The following is a 17,057-nucleotide window of genomic DNA, read 5'->3' on the forward strand; positions in this document are numbered from 1 at the left end:
GGCGGGAAACCGTAGCCTCATAAACTTTTTCAGCTGGAAGGAACCTGGGAGATCACATGGGTCAGCTGCCATTCATTCATTCACTAAATTACTTTTCTGTGTTCTCCTTTGTGCCAGGCACTGTGCCAGGCTCTGAGAATGCAAGGATCAAAGACACACAGTCTCTTCATTCCTGGAACCTACAATCTAGAATCCAGCAGAGAAACAAACCAAATAAGCAAACAAATATAATTATATATGTATTTATCTATACTTACATATACGTGTATATGTACACATACATTGCTACCTGTGTGTGATTACAAATTGTTGTGCTATAAAGAAATCGAACAGAGGGGGCAACGATATGGAGGACAGAGAGGGCCAATTTAGATGGAAGGGCCTCCCTGAGCTGGTGACATGTAAGCCATGCCCTGAAGGATAAGAAGAGGCCACAGAGGCTGAGGGAGTGATTCGACCAAGATTATACAGCAATGGATGGCAGAGGCAGGACTAGGACCCAAGGTATCCCAAGACCAGTGGGGTTTCCACATCATTAACCACCCCACCTCCCCACCATGCTGCCTTCCCAATGAGTTCTAGAAGTTGTTAAGGTCAGTGGGTTGGAAGGAATTGTAAAGACAGGTGTGGTGACCTCTACAAATTTGGGCAAACTGGAGCTAGGGCTGGGCTCCTTCTGGCTCCAGCTCTAGCCCTAGCCCAGCACAGGGAGGGAAAGAAATCTGCAAACAGTGAAGGTAGCCATCTCCCCAGCAGGGAGATAGTTGGGGAGGGAAGCAGGGGAGGCACTGCTCTTGTTTTCTTCTCTTGCTTTTTGGGCTTCGGCCTGTGCTCTGGCCTGAGAGAGGCTAGATAACCTGACCCCCAAACCACACTTTTTCTCTCTCCCTCTGATGTACTGTTATTAGATAGCTGAATCTAAAGACTGAGTCCCCAGTGTGGAGAATATAGAGGTATAGGATCATTACACACAATGAACTGGAGGCCTCATTCCTCCCCCCACCCCAAAAAGCCAAGAGATGGGTTAAATTATCCCCAGACTGAATTGTAATCCCAACACCTAATCCTGGGTTTCATTCAGTAACCCCAGACATGAAGTTTCTTTTATGTGGATACATCTTGAAGGCCAGAGCTATAGCCTGCTCCCTCCCTGTCTCCTTACCCACAATTCAGCTTCTTCTCAGTGTCTGGCACATAAAAGGCTCTCAATAAACAAAAATCAGATAGAATTGAATTAAACCCCTGTGTATGCCGCAAAAGAGGCGGGAGTGAGAAGACTGACAAGCTAGTTTGTAGAAGGCCCTTCCGGGCCAATGGAGCTTGCATGTCTCTAAGTCCGTGTCTATACGTGCAAAGTGAAGAATTGCAAAGCCTCATCAAGAGTCACTGTGAACACACTTTTCTGCAGGTAAGGCTGTGCCAGGCATTATATTGAGAAATTAAAACACAGTCCCTGTCATCTGAAACAGGAAATGCAGGCTCAAGCATGAGCCTGCAGAGATACAGAGATGACTGAATCCTAAATCTAATCTCATGCTACACACACATTTACAAGATTATTGCTAATTATCCAAGATACATTTCAGGAAATGCAAGGAGCTGGACAAGGCTGGGGATAAGGAGTGAGAGTGGGTGTTTTGGGGGACTCATGCAGGGCTAGGAAGCCACCTTCCCCTCCCCCAGCCTGTTCCGGAAGACTTCTAGAACATATCTGCTCCAAATCTGCTTTGTTTTCACCTCCTCTCCCATGAGAATCTTCTGCCCCAGCCAGACTGATGCTTCATTATTCACCCCCTCCTACACTTTATACCTGATAATACCTCATTGCTTACAGACATTTGGCTTAGGGGGCACTGTCAAGGTTAAGGTTTGCCTCTGTTTGGCAGATCTTTTACTTTGCTGAGATCTCCTCTCATTATCCATAGTTGTTATTGGAAACCTCAGGCCCAGCTCCAATTCCTTTGCTTTCAGCCAATATGCTTTTTAGAGTAAATAATTTCTGTGCCCACCCACCCCTCTACCCCTTTTTCTCACTCTGTATAAGCAAACTCGAGTATCTCCTTGCCTTAAAAACTTCTCTTGGGGGCTTCCCTGGTGGCGCAGTGGTTGAGAGTCCGCCTGCCGATGCAGGGGACACGGGTTCGTGCCCCGGTCTGGGAAGATCCCACATGCCACAGGGCAGCTGGGCCCGTGAGCCATGGCCGCTGAGCCTGCACGTCTGGAGCCTGTGCTCCGCAATGGGAGAAGCCACAACAGTGAAAGGCCCACGTACCGCAAAACAACAACAAAAACAACAACAGCTTCTCTTGGGGCTTCCCTCATGGCTCAGTAATTAAGAATCCGCCTGCCAATGCAGGGGACAAGGGTTTGAGCACTGTTCCGGGAAAATCCCACATGCTGCGGAGTAGCTAGGCCCCTGTGCCACAACTACTGAGCCTGCGCTCTAAAGCCTGCGAGCCACGACTACTGTGCCCATGTGCCACAGCTACTGAAGCCCGTGCACCTAGAGCCCGTGCTCCACAACGAAGAGGAGCCCGCACTCGCCACAACTAGAAAAAACCCACACGCAACAATGAAGACCCAACGCAGCCAAAAATAAAATAAATTAATTAAAACAAACTTCTCTTGACCTTGGGTCCCTATCTAGATTCTGTTCTGCCTTTATCTTAACACAAAGGAACACTAGTTTCCTGAAAGGCTGTCTCCGTGGGTGTGGTAGATTGCATTTCGGTTCTCAATTCTTCATCTCTCCCTGAAAACACACCCTTCACCATGTGACTATGCACCACCTCCATGGAGGTGCAATAGATTTCTCCCGCACCATTGATGTTGGGCTTGACCTTGTGACTTGCTTTGGCCAATGGAATGATACAAGCAGAGGTCTTAAATGTGCTATTATGGTTGAACTTGGTCTCTGTAGCCATGCCTTTCACCATGAGAACATCCCTCGGGTAGTTAGTTGCTGGTTTAAGGAGAGTGAAAGACACATGGAAGTGACCTGACCCCACTCACAGCTTGGAAGCCAGCCCAGCCCAGCAAAGCCCAGCCTAGATGAGCTGAAACTTAGCCTGCCCACAGGGGCACGAATGAGAAGTACATGCTTGTTGTTGTATGCCTCTCAGTTTTGGATTTGCTTGTTCTGCGGCATTATGGCAACAATAGCTAACCCTGACAGTGGGAAGCAGAAAGATTAGTTATTAATGTGCTGAAAGCAAGGTGCTTAGATAACTGATTAGCTATTTGGAAAAGAACAATTTAGACCCATGCTTCACAGAATACACCAAAATAAATTCCAGGTGAATTAAAGTGCTAAGGACATAAAATTAAAACACACCAAATTAGAAGAAAATTAAATGCATGTCCAATCTCTGGACAGTGGAAGACTTTCTAGGGCTAAAAGCAATAGAAGTGTTTTTCTAATTTTCTTTAATAGGCATATGTTACTCTTAAACTCAGGCAAAAAGCAACTGAAGACTTAACAAGGGGAAGAATTACTCTTCTGGTTCCTTAAAAAAAAAATTTAACCTTTATGTTATGAGGTAATATGAACAAAAGAAAAAGCCAAAAAAAAATTTTGTGGAAAATACTTGTCTCAAATTTGTCAAAAGGTTAATCTACTTAATATATAAAGACCTTAAATAAATGAGAAAACACAGACCCCCAATTAATAAAGGGATAAATGGCTAATATACACATGAAAAAATGTTAAACCTCAAAAGAATCAAGAAAATGCAAGATAAACAATGAGACAAGATTTTCATCTATCAAAATAGCAGAGATTAAAGACAGTAGTACAATTCTGAAGGCTTCTAAGAATATGGGAAGATGAGTATTTATACATTACTTCTGGAGGTATCAATTGGCACAATTTTCTAGAAAGCAATTACCAATATGCATCAAGGCTTTAAAAATATTCGTATCCTTTGACTCAGTAATTCCTTTTTAGCCACCTGCCCAAAAGATCTGCCCCAAATACATCATTTGAAATGTACACAATGGTGAGACTGTAAACAGCCAACAGGTCCGGCAATAAGGGAAGAGTTAAGGTTCTGTGAACCTCTGTGCAGCTTTAAAATGGTGTTTATAGTTAAAACCCAATGTATTGCATGATCCTGGATTGGATCCTGGACCAGAAAAAGGACGCTGGGGGACAGCAGGCAAAATTTGAGTAAAGACTGTAAAGGGATTCTTAGAATTGTATCAGTGTTAACTTCCTGGTATTGATGCTAACACTGTAGTTAAAAGTAAGAAGTGTGGGGCTTCCCTGGTGGCACAGTGGTTGAGAATCTGCCAGCCAATGCAGGGGACACGGGTTTGAGCCCTGGTCCGGGAAGATCCCACATGCCGCGGAGCAACTGGGCCCTTGAGCCACAACTACTGAGCCTGCGCGTCTGGAGCCTGTGCTCCGCAACAAGAGAGGCCGCGATAGTGAGAGGCCCGTGCACCGCGATGAAGAGTGGCTCCCGCTGGCCACAGCTAGAGAAAGCCCTCACACAGAAACGAAGACCCAACACAGCCAAAAATAAATATACATTAAAATTAAGAAGTGAACATTTGGGGCTTCCCTGGTGGTGCAGTTGTTGAGAGTCCACATGCCGATGCAGGGGACACGGGTTTGTGCCCCGGTCCGGGAGGATCCCACATGCCGCGGAGCTGCTGGACCCGTGAGCCATGGCCGCTGAGCCTGCGTGTCCGGAGCCTGTGCTCTGCAACCGGAGAGGCCACAGCAGTGAGAGGCCCGCGTACCGCAAAAAAAAAAAAAAAAAAAAAAAGTGAACATTTGGAGAAGCTAGGTGTCAGGTGTATGGAACCTCCTTGTACTTTTTTGCAAGTATTTTGTAAGCCTGAAATAAGTTCACAATAAAAAGTTAAAAAAAAACCAGAATACACACAAATAAAACAGTATCGATATGTCGATAAACGTTGTTTTTTAAAAAAAACAATACAGGGGACTTCCCTGGTGGTCCAGTGGTTAAGACTCCGCACTTCCACTGCAGGGCACGTGGGTTCAATCCCAGGTATGTGTTGGGGAAGGAGATCCCGCAAGCCAGCGAGGACAATAAATAAATAAATAAATAAATGCTTGACATAGTACCTGGTACAACTAAGCATTCAATAAATTAAAAAAAAATACAGGTGTGGCAGATCCTGTTGGATGATTAATACCCATTCTCCAACTCTCCCTTTTTTCCTTGCTAACCCCTGTTTTGCCTATGAACAGCCATAGCTTCCAAGTGAGCCTCTCCCCAGCCCTAGTGAGGGGGATCCTGATTGGTCCAAGCCAACTGGCGCTCTCATTGCCCTGCCAAGTGATTGGTTAGACTGAGGAATATGACTCAATTCTTGACATTAGATAATAATAGCAAATATTTAAATAGCACGAATCATGCTCCAGGCATTGTTCTAAGTGCTTTACACAGATTGTCAGTTCTCATGACAACCTTATGAATCAAACACGGTTATAATTCACATTGGTAAAGAACACCAAGGCACCAAAAGATCAAGTCAGTTGCTCCAGGTCACACGGTGATTTGCTCCAGGTTGAGATGGGGAGGGAAATAGGCTGGAGGCCTTCTGAATAGGCCTTTCCTAGTTGTCAAAATGGGATATAGGAACTCCCCTGGTGGCGCAGTGGTTAAGAATCCGCTTGCCAATGCAGGGGACACGGTTTCGAGCCCTGGTCCGAGAAGATCCCACATGCCACGGAGCAACTAAGCCTGTGCACCACAACTACTGAGCCCGTGCACCACAACTACTGAAGCCCGCATGCCACAACTACTGAGCCTGCGTGCCTAGAGCCCATGGTCTGCAACAAGAGAAGCCACCTCAATGAGAAGCCCGCACACTACAACAAAGAGTACCCCCGCTCGCTGCAACTACAGAAAGCCCGCACACAGCAACGAAGACCCAATGCAGTCAAAAATAAATAAATAAATAAATTTATTTTAAAAAAACAAAAACAAAAAAAACGAGATATACAGGGCTGTGCTCTTTTCTTGCTCCAGGATGTTGTCATTTGCCTGTGATGCCTGGAACTATGGCAGGCATTTTAGGACTGTGAGTAAGCAGCCTAAGAGGCTATTCCAACAGCTAAAGATGGCAGAGCAAAAGTGGGGATGGAACTAGTGCCCATGAAGACATAACTGAGCCCGTGGATTAACCAGTCTGGATTGGCCCTTGGACTTCTTGTTATGTGAGATAAAAATTGTCCTTACTGTTTAAGCCACTTTTAGTTGGGTTTTTTGATACTTGCAGCCAAAAACACCCAAACTAGTACTGTGGGTAAATTTTACATTTTAATCTAAAGTGGGAGGAAAAGCAGTATAAATTTTGTGTAATTGATATGACTGCTATAAGCAAAAATGCATAAAAAGTATCGAAAATGCTATCAGTGATGATCTTTAATTGATGGGTTCATGGAGTATCACTTGTTTTATTTTTTTATACTTTAAAAATATGTTCTGGGGACTTCCCTGGTGGCGCAGTGGTTAAGAATCCGCCTGCCAATGCAGGGGACATGGGTTCAATCCCTGGTCTGGGAAGATCCCACATGCCGCGGAGCAACTAAGCCTGTGCACTACAACTGCTGAGCCCACGTGCGGCAACTACTGAAGCCCCTGTGCTCTGGGGCCTGTGTGTCGCAACTACTGAGCCTGCGTGCTGCAACTACTGAAGCCCGCTCGCCTAGAGCCCGTGCTCCGCAACAAGAGAAGCCACCGCAATAAGAAGCCCACGCGCCGCAATGAAGAGCAGCCTCCACTCGCTGCAACTAGAGAAAGCCCGCGCGCAGCAACGAAGACCCAACGCAGCCAAAAATAGATAAAAGTTTAAAAAAATCACATTTGTATAAAAAGATATTTTCTGACTGTCTATGATGAGAAGGTAATACTATTTTAATTTTAAAAGTATTATTTTATTAAAACAAAGAAAGTGTCCTCCTTGCTGCCTCTACTTTCACTTCCCATCTATTCTCAGGCCACCCCACTGAGCCTCTGCCCTCACCATTCCATCCTAATTTGTCTCTGACCCCTTGAACCTCAAACGCGGTTGTCAATATTCAGTCCTTGTCACTTAACCTCCAGGCAGAGACTTCTTTCTTCTTCGCCTTCCCTGTGACAGTGTCTTCTGGTTCTCTTCTCGCATCCCTAGATGCTTCTCCCTCTGCTGCTGTCCCTCACTTTCACTGCTTCCCCTGACTTCAGCAATCACTTGATATCACTCATTACTGCCGAAGAGAAATGTCCACCCCAGCTTCCCCTTGGAGTTCCAAACCTAAATGCCCATCCTCTTTCTGGTCATCTCCAGGTGTGGTGGGGCAGGTGTAGGGGGTGAGGGGCTTAGTCTCTTCTCTGCAAAAAGGACTGATAGTTTGCACCGAGCTATTTATTAAGGATTAACCACAATTACCCAAGTAAAGGACATAGTGCCAAGTTCATCACGGGTACTTACTAAATGTTCATTGATATTATTGTACCATGTATCATTCTTGCAACATCAAGGTCTGGTCCTCGTGAGTGCTCAGCCATCACCCAAATTTGGGCACTTGAGTCCCAACACGTGGTCCATCGTGGGCATCTCCAGCCCCTGTCCACCTTACTTAGGTTATCAGACAAAGGCTTTGGAAGCCCAGCTCTGAACTGGGTCTGCCCCCTGCTCATAGCCAGTATCTGCAGCATTAAATTCACATGGCTTGGTTTAGCAATATGGTCTCAACCCAGTTTTCTAGGGTTTTGTGCTCCCACCTCTCCCGTCCATGTCCCCAGCTTTCAGTCAGCCCGCAGTGGTCACTGTCCTGTGCTTTTGCCCCCTTACGCCTGCCCTACCACACCTGGAGAAATCTTTTAAGGCTCACTTCTCAAGATACCTTCCACCCCAGCACACCCGAGATAATCTAAGACACTCCAGGAGTAACTGTAACTAATTAAGGCCCAGGTTCTCAGTCTGGGGAATTTTGCAGGCTCTCCCAGGGGGAGGAAGGAAGGAGGGTAAAGTTCAGGACCAGGGAGACTGATATGCCCCTACTTTTGAGTAACAGCTCCTTTAAAGCTAAAAGTAAATGCAACGTCCTCTTTGAAGCCCCTCTGCTCACCACAACTCTTTGCAATGCCTGGTCACTACTCTACCTCCAGACTCTGGAAAAATGCCTGCCACCTAGTAGTCAAAAAGAAATGAATGGTTTGAAATGTAACCCTCACTACTTTCCACTTTGAATTATGAGGAGTCAAGCTGGGGGAGCCACTGTGGCCTCTGTGCAGGCAGAAATGGTGCCCTGTGCTTCCTGGTGTGCCCATCACCCCAGCACCTAGCGCCGACCCATTACAGAGGCACAAGTGTTTGCTCGGTGCAGGGCAAGGGAGAAGAATGGAACTAGCGTGTATGATTGTCTGTTATGCCCTAGGCATGCACCAAGCCCTTGCATGTGTTGTTTCATCATCCTAAGATAACAGTGTCCTTACATTAATATGAGCACACTGGCTCAGAGAGGCTGCGACTACCCCACACAGAGCTAATAAATGACAGAGCCATGTCCAGTCCTGGTTTTATCTGACCCGAGTCCAGGCTCTTTCCACTGATACTGTTTTGCCAGCTGGGGTAGGGAGTGGGGTAGGAAGTGGTTCGGTCAGAGTGGTAGCCGGAGGAGAACTTTATGGAAGGACTGCTCTACAGGTGATGGGCAAGGGATAGGAAACACAAGGGACAGTGCAGTTCTCCAGGGCTAGGGACAGTGGGACTGTGTCACCACCTCTAGGCCTGACAGGTGCAGGGAGGGAGCAGTTATGGAACTTGGAGGGACAGAGTTTCGAGGACAGGGCCACCTGACTGCAGTTGTGACCTCTGGTTGTGGGATGACCCTTTGGGAGAGGGAAGAACAAATACCCCAGCCCCACTGGCTCCTGGCCACCCCTCTCCTGTGGGGCTCTCCATTGGCCAAACCCAGCTGAAGCTGGAGGACAAAGGGCCCCCTGCTGTGTCCACCCAGGCCAGCCCTGAGCACAGTGGAGAAGGGTGGGGATGGGTTTGGGGACAAATGGACGGTAGGCAGCCAAATGAGGCCAGAGGAGATATGTGGGTTTGGGGGCGTATTGAACCTTCAGAGGTGAAGGCCGGGTACCACTTTTCACCCGCTCACTGAGACAGTTCCTAACCGGCCTCCCAGCTCCCACGCTCCACCCCTCAACCCATTCTCCATTCAGAACCAGAGGGTTTTCTTAAAATACAGCCAAACCATGTCCCTCCCCTATTCAAAACCATTCAATGGCTTCCCTATAAGGTAAAATTCCAAATCCTTGACAAGACCCAGGAGGTCCTGCAGATCTGGCCCTGCCCACCTCCCCAGTCTCCTCTTAGTCCATGCCCAGTGCTCACCACTCTCCAGGCACACGAGTCTCCTGGAAGTTTCTGGAACACCCCAAGCTCTTTCAGCTTCCGAGTAGCCTCCACTGCCTTCACATAGCTTGTTCACTCAGAGAATAATAACAGCATGCCTGCCACTGCACACACACACACACACACACACACACACACACACACACCATACACCTATACCCACACACTATGTACACATATACCCCTACACACACACCATTCATACATATACTTACATACCACATACACATGTATACCATAAACACACCCATACGATACACGTACATATATACACATATACACACATAGACATACATACCACCCATGTACACTCCCACACATACATACCATACATACATCCATATCATACACACACATACACACACGCACACGCACACGCACACACACACACAGCCCGTGTGACTCAGGCTGCTCTTCGATGCCAGCTTCTCAGAGCAGCTGCCTTGGCCGCTCCAATCTAAACGAGGTCCCCTTGTGCTGTTCTCGTGGGTGCTGGGTCCATTGTCCTTCAGTGCAGGTATTAGTGTTTGTAACAATACATTTACTTGTAAGGTTAGTGACTAATGTCTATCTTCCCGACTGGTCTGCAAGCTCCAGGAGGGCAGGGGCTGTGTTTATTTCATCCACTCCTGTCTCCCCATTGTTTAGCACAGGACCTGACACATAGTCTGCCCCTCAGAAATATCTGCTAAATTAGTATTAAAGGGTTGGGTTGAGTTCTGGCTCTGCCACTCCTAACTGTGAGCCCATCAGATGACATTTCACTGTTCTGAGCTCAGTTTCTTCTTAACTTTTTATTATGGAGAATGTAAAACATGTGAAGAAAGAGGAGAAAAGAGAAGGAGCTCTCATGTCCCCATTTTCTAGCTTCAACACTGGTCAACTAGTGGGTTTGGTTTCATTATCTGTAGACAAGGGAGATTAAAGTGATTTAAAGTGACCGTGACTCACAGTTAGGAAAGACAATTTTTTTTTACATGGAGACCCATACACAATACATTTATAAATAAAACAGAAACAAAGTTACACAGAACAATAGCAATGCTTATATTCTCATATTTTTCTAGCCTTTTTTTGAATGTAGGTATCACCTACTTAATTGATGTTACTAATGGGTCATGACCAGCAGCATGAAAAACACTGCGCTGAGTGATCTTCCGCCTAGAAAACTGTTCAGGGTCCCCCTTTCCTTGCCAAGGGATGATAGCCAGATCCTGCCCCCTAGTGGTCATATTTGGAAACCGATCGTGTCTTCCTAGAGGTCAATTTTTTTTTTTTTTTAACAAATAGGTTTAATTTTTATTTTATTTTATTTTTTTTTGTGGTACATGGGCCTCTCACTGTTGTGGCCTCTCCTGTTGTGGAGCACAGGCTCCGGACACACAGGCTCAGCGGCCATGGCTCATGGGCCCAGCCGCTCCGCGGCATGTGGGATCTTCCCGGACTGGGGCACGAACCCGTGTCCCCTGCATCGGCAGGCGGACTCTCAACCACTGCGCCACCAGGGAAGCCCGAGGTCAATTTTTGACTGGGGAATAAATTCTTTCCAGGAAAAAGTACTGAGTGCAGGCCCTAGGCCATGCATCTGAGGTGGTGGGCTCTGAGATGAATTACAGCATAGACCCTGACCCCAAGAGTCTTCTCCCAATTGATGACCACAGCGTAATTGCTCTAGGGTCTGTGCTGTCCAATATGGTAGCCACTAGCCACTGAATACTTAAAATACGGCTAATGCAACTGAGAAATCTAATATTAATTCATTTACTTTTTTTTTTTTTTTTGCGGTACGCGGCCCTCTCACTTTTCTTCCCTCTCCCGTTGCGGAGCACAGGCTCCAGATGCGCAGGCTCAGCGGCCATGGCTCACGGGCCCAGCCGCTCTGCGGCATGTGGGATCTTCCCGGACCAGGGCACGAACTTGCATCCCCTGCATCGGCAGGCGGACTCTCAACCACTGCGCCACCAGGGAAGCCCTAATTCATTTACTTTTAAATATAAAAATCGATACTTGTTTCAGTTACTGGAAAACACTCAAATACGTTTGGACCAAACTTTGTATGTCAACTGACTTTTTCAACTGTACATTTTATAAAATCTAGATAAAGATTCAATATTTCTGATGAAAATTGAACATCCAAATTGAAATGTGCTGTAAGTGTACACTAAATACTTGATTTCAGAGACTTGGCATGAAAAAAATCTCATTAATAAATTTTTATACTGACTAAATGTTGAAATAACATTTTTAGATATGTTGGGTTAAATAAATATATTACTAAAATTAAATTCACCTGTTTCTTTTTACTTTTTAAGTGTGGCTACTGGAAATTTTTAAATTACTCATGTGGCTCACACCATATTTCTGGACAGCACTCACAAAGCTGGAGTTCCTTTTTTTTTTTTTTATTTTAGCGGTACGCGGGCCTCTCACTGTTGTGGCCCCGCGGCATGTGGGATCTTCCAACTCCTCTTCCAACTCCTGCGTAATTCTTTTTATTTTTGCGGTACGCGGGCCTCTCACTGTTGTGGCCTCTCCCGTTGCGGAGCACAGGCTCCGGACGCGCAGGCTCAGCGGCCATGGCTCACGGGGCGCAGCTGCTCCGCGGCATGTGGGATCCTCCCGGACCGGGACACGAACCCGTGTCCCTTGCATCAGCAGGCAGACTCTCAACCACTGTGCCACCAGGGAAGCCCTGGTGTTCCTTTTGATGTCCCTCCCTCCATCCCCTCCTGTGCATCTTGCATCCTTGATGGAGAAGGAGGAAGCTGCGAGAATCCTCATTCAGACTGGGCTATGGATGGGGGTAGGGATTAGGAGTTAAATGTTGGACCTATTAAGGTTGAGATGCCCATGACCTCATCCCTCAGAGTGTGGTCTCCACACCAGCACCCCAGCATCACCTGGAGCACATTAGAAATGCAGACTCTCAGGCCCCACCCTCCCTAGTGCAGCAGAACCTGCATTTAACAAGATCCCCACGTGATTTGTTTGCACATAAATTTTGAGAAGCAGTCAGCTATTAGATAGCCAAGTGGAGATACAGGTGGCAGTTCTTTTCTTTGCTCAGTGACATAGGAAGCAAGGTCAAGGCTGTGAGTGAGGCTGTGGAGCAGGTGCTGGAGTTTGAAGAGACTGGAGAAAGTGTGGCTGGGAATGTTAATATGAATGGATGAGAAAAACCCAAGTCTTCTGAACTCAGAGTGAGATCAGTCGGTGCCTTGCATGTTTTTCTCCTCCTTTTCAGCATGTGGGTGCAGCGCTGCAGTTTTGCCTGCTGAGCACCACAAGGCAGAGAGGGGTAAAGGAATGGAGTGATTCTAATAATGGATCTGAGCTGGTTAAGGAGGGAATTGAGGCTGGAGACACAGGGAAGACAGTTCATAGATGGTCAATCCCAACGTGGTCACGGAGTTGTTGGTGGCAGGGTCCTTGAGCTGGAAAGAGAGCTGGTGGTCAGAGCGTGGGGTGCTTGAAATTAAGATCATGGTGGATGCAGTTAATGGTAATGAGAGGTTCCAGGGCAGCTATTATCTTGGGCTGGAAATAAGAGGAAATGGCTGTTGGGTATTTTTCGAGAGGGGAGTTGTTTAGACAAATGCGAGTGAAATATGAGGAAGGGTTTCCCAATCTAACCAGGAGGAGGGGGCTGCAAAAGCCGGGAATCCCCCCACAGGTGGGGATGACTCAGAAGGCCGAGGTCCACGGTGGGTGGCCATGGACAGGGCGTGAGAGCACACAGCTGGAAGGAACCTGGGCCTCTTGAGCTACCGCAAATTCCTCCATCTAGGTCCTGTTTAGTCTTCCAAATGAAATCATATAGCTGGCCAAACTGAGGTTGTGTTAATCACTGAGTCACTGGGGTTCTATCTCACAAACAACAATAGCAATTGAGTTTCTGCTAGGTCCCAAGCACTTTAAAAGCTGTTATTTTAAATCCTTACCGCCCTATATTATCACCTCCTTTTATATGGATAAGGATACCAAGGCTCAGAGAAGTAATATGCCCAATGTCATAAACCACTATTAAGTAATTTAAACAGAACCCAGGTCTGTCTAGCACCAAAGCTGGCTGATAATTATTCTCCTTTGGGGATTCATTTCCACATTCCCTGAAGATTCTGATTCAGAGGTCTAGAAGGAGGTATCCCCAAGAAAATCTATATATTTTCACAAGCCCCTTGGGTGATTCTGGTGGTCAGGGAAGATTGGAAAGCACTGTACCCTGCACCCTGCCTGGCCATCGTGGTGCAGTGAATGTCAGGCTGGTTCTGTAGCCCAGCCTTCCTCCTGGGAAGGAGAAGCTCTTATCTAACCTGATTCAGCTCTGTCTAGTCTGGTAGAGTCACTAACAACATCACTGTGTGCCAGTTTCAATGCCTTTCACATAGATGATTTCATTTGAGGCATTGAACGTCACAGGAGATAGGAAAGAGCAGTACGATTAGACCCATTAAACCCATTCTAGATAAAGAGATGGGCCCGGGCCTCACAGCCACTCCTGGCAAACCTGGGATGCCTCTTCCTCCTGGGATATTGAATCCACCATTCTTTCTACTCCTTATTTCTTTATGAAAGTGCTAACTAATGTTTATGGATATAAAGGCTAATTTTTAGGGGAAAGAACTCTGTCCTTCCCCCTACTCTAATATCTGTCATTCCTGCCTGAGAGCCTTGCCCTGACGCCAGTTTAGAGCATTAGAATTCCTTAAATTCAACGGATGATGGGATATTTAATTTATCTAGAGATAAATGAGACTTTGTCCTTGCCTTCCAAAAGGAGAAAGAGGCCTATTTACCCCAGGCCAGATTAAATGCCTCAATTCAGTAATACAAAGTCCTCTGAAAAAAAAGGCAACTCCTTTGAGAAAGTTAGTGATAAATGAAAAGACCTAGCTTGGGTGGAGTAACACATAAGCTCTAAGTAACAGGGCATATGGCAGGAGGAATGTGTGGAACCAGTTAGTGGAGCCCTGGGATTGGACAGCAGAGAAGGTTCTCTGGATCCTCTGAAAACCAAGTCCCCCTAAAACTGAGTTCCCTTACTGAGTTCATGATTAATCTCTCTATCCAAAACTTCATTCCCTTTCTTGTCCCCTCTGACTTCAATTCTATGCTAACTGAACACGAATGACTAAAATTGCTGTTGTCAGTAACATCGTTAATATACTAAAATTGTTATTATGGATATCGTCATTAACATACAAACTCAGGTTGTTCCTTCTGCGCACGATGAGCTAATGGACCCTGGAATCATGAATCACCTGGCCAGAGAATTGTAAACAAGAGACATCGCGACTCCCGAAACTATGATTAAGAAATGTCACAGAAACGTCATAAAACGATGATTAATCCCAGTCTCTTTGTGCTTCCCCCTTTAAAAAGCCCCCTAACTCAAAGACCAACTTGGAGTGGACTTGGGGCTTGCCTCCCACTCCACTCCCTTGCTTGGCACCCTGTAATAAACCCTTACTTTGCTGCAAACTCCAGCTGCCAGTGTTTGGCTTTCTGTGCCGTGGGCAGGCGAGCCCTGTGCTCGCTTTTATCCCCACTCCAGTCAAGTTTTCCCACCCACTCCCTGGGGTCCATCTGGGCTCCAGGGAACCACTCCACCCCCTGCCATCAATCACTAAACTTCGGCTACTCCATCCCTAAAATAAACATTACCCTGATGCCTTTCATTCCCCACCCTTCCTGCGGCCACTGACTTGACTTTCCTCCCAGAGCAGGGTCACCAGAAAAATACATGACACCCACTTAAATCTGAATTTCAGATAAGAAACAAATAAATAGTGTAAGTATTTCCCAACATCGTATGGGCCAATGGGACATACTTATGCTCAAAGTGATTTGTTGTCTGTCTGAAGTTCAATTTAACTGACCGTCCTGCATCTTTCTTTGCTGAAGCTGGCAACTTTACCCCAGGGGTACCACCAAGCTTCCCCCATCCTCCCAACCTCCCTCTAGATGGCTGTTGACAGTCTCTTGGCTCCCTGTTGCCCTAGGGTAAAGTTTCAATTCCTGGACCCCTGCCTCCTTGCCCAGCCCTATTTCTTACCACTCTCGTCCCACTCCACCCGCCCCATCCAAGATTGCTGGGACAAGGGGCAAGCTCCTTGCTAAGCTCCTTGCTTCAGATACTGTCCTGTCTACCTGGAGGACCTGCTTCCCTGCCCCTGCACCAGCTAGGCTGATTCTTAAACATCCATCAACATGGTATCAGGTGTTACTGCCTCTCAAGAGTCTTCCTTTCTTTCTTTCTTTTTTTTTCCCAGCCATGTGGTGTGGCTTGTGGGATCCTAGTTCCCGACCAGGGATCAATCTAGGCCCCCTGCAGTGGAAGCCTGGAGTCCTAACCACTGGACTGCCAGGGAATTCCCCCGCAAGAGTCTTTCTTGAGACATCCCTCACTCCCACACCATGCTCCTTTTTCTGGGATCCCACAGAACCAAGTGAACACTCTATCCCAGCACTGGTAAAATTGACAAAATTGTAATTATCTGGTCTTTTACCATCTCCCTTAGACTGTGAGTTTCTTGAGGTCAAGGGCTGTGTCCTTCAGTTTTGTCATCTCTAGAACCGGAAATTCCTGTCTGCTTGGCAGACAGTAGGGGCTTAATTAATAATCTGCTAAGGGTCCTGCAGATAAGGCCCTATCCCTTTTATCCAGGCATACAATGGGGTCCAGAGAAGGAGACATCACTATTGACTACCTATTGTGAATGGTCACCCTGGGCCTGGGGCTTCCAATGTTCTTTTAGGATTATAATTGTCAAGAAAAAAACATTGCCTGCCATTCTAGTTCTACAGGATCAAGCCATTGGCCACTGCAAGTCACCCACCAACAGTGCAACCTGAGGGGAATTCCGGGTGGAGGAAAAAAACCAAACAGGAGGCATCCTGTGCTTTGGATATAAGGGTCCTTATATAGTTAAGACGCATATCTAAGAAAAAATTTTAATGACCCCAGATTTTTGCATCTTCCAATACATCGAACACTAAAATCATCAACTTGAGATAGCTGTTCTTTGTGATCAGGAGTAACCTTTTTATGCCTGAATACATGTTTTTCCCAGCTAAAAAGATCCTGTATCTTCCGGCTCCTCCCTAATCTCTTTGGAGCAGTTTCTCAGAGCTATCTGAGAGGCTAATGGTCCTTAGTAAGGTCCCCGAATAAAACTTAACTCACAAGTTTTACGTTGTGTGTTTTTCTTTCAGTCAACACAATCTTGATTCCATGATCAGAACATGGAGCAAGGCTTGTGTGGGGCTTGTCTGTGTGCATCCCCATGGCCCACTTTCCCAGGGGGTGGATGTGATTGCTGGCTGGAAAATGAATCCCCTTGAAATCATTGTAGCAGTCCTAGAAAGTGGACCGTACTTTCTGGAGAAGGGACCCAAGTGCAGACAGCATGAAGGGATGTCAGAAGACGTGGCCAGATGCGGCAGGGCTTTGCAGTTCACAAGGGCTCTGTTCTGTGATCCAGGGGTAAACTGATACTGAGCGGAACCGTACTTGCCCCAGTGCGTTCTTGCTCCCTTTGGGAGGGGACTTCCTAAAGTGAGGTCTTTGACCCCAAACTGAACTTACACTGAAGGGTTGGGGTGGCTGGGGGAGTTTAGCCCACCATAATGTCCGCCAGTGCTCCTGAGTAACCCCTACTTAAGTTATA

The sequence above is a fragment of the Phocoena sinus genome, chromosome 7 (genome assembly GCF_008692025.1).
Source record: "Phocoena sinus isolate mPhoSin1 chromosome 7, mPhoSin1.pri, whole genome shotgun sequence".
Taxonomy (NCBI): domain Eukaryota; kingdom Metazoa; phylum Chordata; class Mammalia; order Artiodactyla; family Phocoenidae; genus Phocoena; species Phocoena sinus.